The sequence below is a fragment of the Mesoplodon mirus genome, assembly GCF_964341445.2.
Source record: "Mesoplodon mirus genome assembly, contig: HAP1_SCAFFOLD_786, whole genome shotgun sequence".
Lineage (NCBI taxonomy): Eukaryota > Metazoa > Chordata > Mammalia > Artiodactyla > Ziphiidae > Mesoplodon > Mesoplodon mirus.
The window spans coordinates 78,508-84,273 of NW_028295247.1; positions in this window are offsets into that span (position 1 = coordinate 78,508).

A 5,766-nucleotide genomic window follows, 5' to 3' on the forward strand; every position below is an offset into this window, starting at 1 on the left:
AAAGAAGAAGAATCAAGAAGTATTAAACAATGCCGAGGTTAAAAGACAGTCGGTCTTGGAAATTGTGGAATTATAACTTTCTTACCTAAGCTTTATAACTTTAAGTGATATCAAGCTTCTTGCACAAATTTTTGGCTAGTAACAATAAGGATGATGCTCTTAGAAATGCATATTAGTTGACTCAGTCTTCCTCATTGATAATGATGTAAGGTGTGACACAGGCTGAAACTTATAGGAATGATAGAACAAAATTCTAATAAAGAATACTACCATGATATTCGTCCAAGCAGGCATTACGTTCATTTGGTGTGTTTCGGAAGTAAGCTCACAAGCAATGAGCATAAGCTTTTTATGGATTTTCCTCGCTAACGAGTATGTGGTCTTCGAACTTTCGGCAGATGAGTAATGTTATTGCTAACAAATATTTGAGAAACTCAGTTGAGAAAACACTACATATGTTATACTCTTTTCATAGTGTTTTGTATATATCACCTTTTTTACAGAATGGGTGAAATCTGATTTTTACAGGCACCAAGAGATCAGTATCGCCTCTTATAACTCAGCTCTGGCTTGCAGTTTTGTGGAATCTCATCTGTGAAATAACGAGGAGAAATGTAACAAAAATATTTTTAAAAATTTAATCATATAGATAATGATGTATAATAATGCTAAAATTTGAAAGAGAAAACGTTCTTCCAAAAACTTGGAGTGAATACTTTTTAAATCATGAATTTACCTCAAACGAGTTCGAAATCATAGCACGATACCCAACGAAGCAAGCTTTACATCTACTGTTTAGTCTATAATTGAACAATTTATTTGATTGAAACAACTGCGCAAAAGCGACAAACAAACATAAACTAATAATTTACTATTTATCCCCGTCGAAGACGCTTCTATTCACGTAGACTTAGAGCCTGAGGAGTTTTGTTTCAATATTAATAGACTTTATATCGATGGAACATTCTATCGATATGCTGTTTTTCAATACTTTATATTATTGTAGTATAATGAAGCCAAAGATTGTAGTGAATAACTTCTCACAGTTTCAAATTACTTTATTAATTACATTTCTGGTTGGTTTCATGCAAAAACATACAAGCAATATGACGGAATTAGTCGTCACAGCTGACACCACTTGCTCGCTAATTTCCGCTATTGCTGACAATGTGGCGCTGATCCAATGTTCAGTGTTCTCTTCTTTTTCCCATTATCTTTTCTTTGATCTTGATTCTGTAAATTGATAAATATTGAACAAGGGAAGTAAAACTGAATCAAAGAACTAGAAAATGGATGTATCGCACTTATATCCTTAACCCCTCAAGAGGTAAGGGTGTATTTTTTTTGCTAAAGTGATTGTAGTTGCTTAGTCAAGAACGGTAGAGATAAAAAATCGATAGTATACCGTAATGCTTGCTGACTTTCTAAGATTATGTCGCCATCTGCATTTAAGAGCTCACCTTAACGATCTCACTCGGTCTATATGCGAACACATCGTCCGCTTCATTCTAAAATGAACTAGAATAATTTGAAAGCAGAGTGATTTGATAAAACTTGCATGTTAAACTGAAGCATAGCTGTCTTGAGTTAGAGATTAATGGTGTGATTGAGTATGAAAGTCGTTACATCATTTGCCACCATTGACACGAGTAATTACGATATTTATTTGAATAAAATTCATCTATTCACATAGAAAAGGCTATGATGGAAGATTTAAAAAAAATGCTCGTCAAAACTTCAGAAGTCTACGAAAAAAAATCAAATTATGTACATATAAGCATCACAAGACAAGAAATGTTGGAGGAAAGTGATAGTGATAGCACGAAATGCTACAGAAATCTTAACGAAAAAAAAGGAAGTAAACAAAGAACACGATGAATGTTGGGTGATCAAAAATTGCATTTAAGAACTGTTTATGAAATGTGAAAATTAAACCATTGAAATGATAATGTCTTCATGCAGATTCTTCTACCTTAACTGGCTTCAAAAGCTTCTCCTTTGAAATGAATTTCCTCATATCTTTAGCCGACCAACGGTCTTTTCCTCGTGCCGTCAACGTTCTAAAATAAATATGCTCTTCTTCCACGACTATCTTAAGACTTCGAAAATTATTTAAACAAGTAATTTTTCTGCTCAATAACTGAATAATAAAAATAGACTCCTGTACAAGTTTTAAGCACTAGAAATGTAACATTTTTGTTTTGTCCTCAATGATTTACTTGTCGACCGGGATGAAAGCGCTCCTGATTGTCAAACTGTGATGTACAACAGAGTTTCTTCGGACAGATGATCGCCCAAATTGAAAAGGAGTTTGAGATTTCCATCCAAAAACCAAGCTGTTATAAATTATTGAGAATAATAGCTATTTTCCTGTGAAGCATAGTCGTTAAGTTGTAAACCTTGTAAACCTTGAGAAATTCCTAATAATGTTATAACGGGAAAAGAAAGAGATCTCACTAAACCAGCAACATACTCTTTATGTGTAACGGCAATATGAGACAATAGGCTTACTCTTGAATGTGTTGCAGCATGGAAGTGCCGAACTTGTCCTCAGGAAACCAAATGCACGAGCAATTACAACTATCTCAGATTTTAGCCGCTTAAATTAGATCTTAGTAATATTTCACGATTACTATGTAGCTCATGCTACTCGTTCGCAAGAGTTGGATAAAAAGTAAAGAAAAATAGAAGTCCGGAAGTCGACATTTTTAGTCAAACTTACCTTTTCATAAGTTTAAATGCTTTTTCACTAAACAACGTCCATCGTTTTGGTAGTGTCGGATTTTTATGCTTCAACCATTGCTCCCATTCCCAGTACTCCTTACACATGATAGAAGCTTTTTGCCATAGGAATCGTCCTCTCAAGCAGTAGTAAAAGATAACACCTGAAGTGGCATGAAAATCAGTATGCCTTGCCATAGTTAGTCATTAAATTCTATATATTGTTCTTTCATTTTACTAAATGCTTCCTGAACCTTCTTCAAAATACTTTGCAAGCTCTCATATAACTTCAATTGTATATATGTTCTCCATTTCAAAAACTTGTTTTAAAAGCTACACTTCAAACATTGTTGTATTTTCTTATTGTGTTGTTAATTAGTGGTAATTATTAAACTTTTGAATGAAACGCGTGTCGTGTGGAAACCCCAGAGTGATATTAATGATTATGAACAGAAACCATAGATTCATCAAGTCAAGAAAAAGATTGATTTTGGCTTTGAAAACATAACAGAAGAACTGCTGTAGGTAAGAGAACACAAATACTTACCTTGAACCTATTCTTGAAAAAGGGCATAAAGTGTAGATCCTAGAAGTGCAAGAATGTTTACCATTTTGAATACAGACAATCTAAGAAACCATGGGCACGGCTTCAGTGACCGAGTTATAAAAAGTGGTTTCTACCTCATTTTTACAGAGAAGATCTAATCATGAAACTTAGCCATGTACGTTTTTTGTGCATTCGTCTGTTTATTATGTAACCATTCATGAAATGAGAAATTCCGTCTAAAAATAAGAACCGCACGTCTTTTTCAAGCAGCTCCCTTACTGAGACTCCAGAAAGAGTGGACGGTGTCGTTTTGCCGAAGAGTGTCTAACTGACGCCCATATAGAACGAGATTGATAACCTCACATGAAAACGGATCAACGAACTCCATCATCAAATCTTATCCACGATGATTCAGATGAGGGATAAAATCGACGAAATCGATTCCAAGCATAGCTAGTGAGGAATAGAACTTTCGTCACACTAAAGGAAAGCTTGAAGCACATTCCAGATAAAGAAAGTGATGCTTGTAAACAGGAAATACTTTACACTACATTTTTCTAACTAGGTAGGTTTAACAAAAACTTTTTAATCCAAAATTTAGTGGAAATTGTAAGAAGAATTATTAGTGATGTCGACGCCAAAAATACGATAATTATAAGAGGCTGAAGATTTATGATAATGTAACACACCAAGTCAGTCTAGCCGCTGGGTTAAACGGCAACTTACAAGCGGTAGCATCATAATATCAGATGAATTCATTTCAAAATCATGTAAAACCACTATGAATTGTTTTCTATTGAACAGTTCCTGATCAATAGTACTCGCGATAATTCCTGATAAAAAAATTTCTTGCAATAATAAGTTAATAAAGCGAAGATAAAGTGGTATGCCTCGATCAATCCCTGAAGAATGCGCCATACAATCGACTTCATCAAGCATCGTAGAGGTAATTGAATGCATATTTGCTCCATACACTGATCTGCGGTGTCTTCCTATGTATCAAGTCGATGCCTTTACCCTCTCATTATCAATTTTCCGATCTCGGAGGTACGGAAGGATTGGTGAGCACGATGCGCTGAATCGAACCATCGATCGATCCAGTGTGAATTTCAGGACACATCTAATCGCTGCGCTACACTCGCCGACAAAATTATAAGAATTCGGAACGTAATAAATCTAAGGAACGGGCTATATTCACATCTATCTTCCCATCAAGGAAGAGAACTGCTAAATAGCAAGCTGAACTGCTTAAATACTATGCTGTCCAAACACATACATGCTCAAAGTCACGGCTGTTCGATAGCTGCGGATAAGATTTCGATAATCAGAGCTGAAGAGTTCCGAATATGACAGACTTGAAAAAGACAATTTATACTAACGTTCTATGTTTATATGTAAATTTCTTAAGCGCAATTTCCATCGGTTATAACTGGGCGGGATTTCGTTATGTTTCTCTGACTTTTGCATCTTAACGCAGTAATGATGCTCTTCTCTCGTCCTTCCTTTTATCCCTTCTCTGAAGAACTTTGCAAGATCGGCATGTTGCTCGCGCATCTCCGCGTTTGGGTATCTACCGGAGTGCTTCTGCCGACGGACTTGTGCTTTTAAATTATCGGCTTTATTAGCACTGACATGGAGACGTTGATTTAAAGAGTCTCTTCAACTGCTTGAGGTTTCGAGAAACCTTTTTTCTTCGGCATCATAAATCACTGAGGTATTCCAATCTCGGCCTATCTAGTGATACCGTTCTTAACCTTCTTAGCTAATATCACATCGTTAGTCAAAGATTCAGACGCAAGTGTGTATGCGTTGTAGCGACGTATGTACAATACGCCTTTATACTATCACCAGACCCTAGATGGCTAGAATGATGCTGAGATTTAGTGACCTTGTTTGGCTCATCCCACCCAAAGTTGCCTTATTATAAGTTCTTTTGAGGTGATGAAAATAAGACAATTTATTTTCGCTATTTTTGGCGACAGCTACCATTGGATCGTTTGCAAGACTCCGCCAAGGAAATTGATATTTCTACGAGCATAGCTCTTCGGACTTTTATACAGCATAAGTGAAGCGGAAATGCTAGACGTAAGGTTGCATACTTTGATACACGACAAACGGTATTAATAAAGGTAGAATAAAGCAGTTTCTAAAGCCATGTGTTCAGCAGATCTAGGAATAAGGGAGGACGGTATACTTAGATATCTAAGTGCGTAACTAACACACAGCAGATTCAATAGAAAAGAAAATGTTAGATGATTTAAAACGTCAAAATAGAAATGAAACTGAATCAGTTGAAGTTTGGACGACTGACTAACAGAGAATTGGTTAACATGATACAACTTCTTGTCTGCCATGGACAACAACATTGGAATGGGAGGCACTCAAAAATACCGTAACAAGGATGAGGCTAAGAAGATTGTTAATTAACATTGTTAAAACGCGCAAATATAACCTTTTTCAACATGTTGCTAGAACAAAAAAGAAGGAAAGCTTTCGAA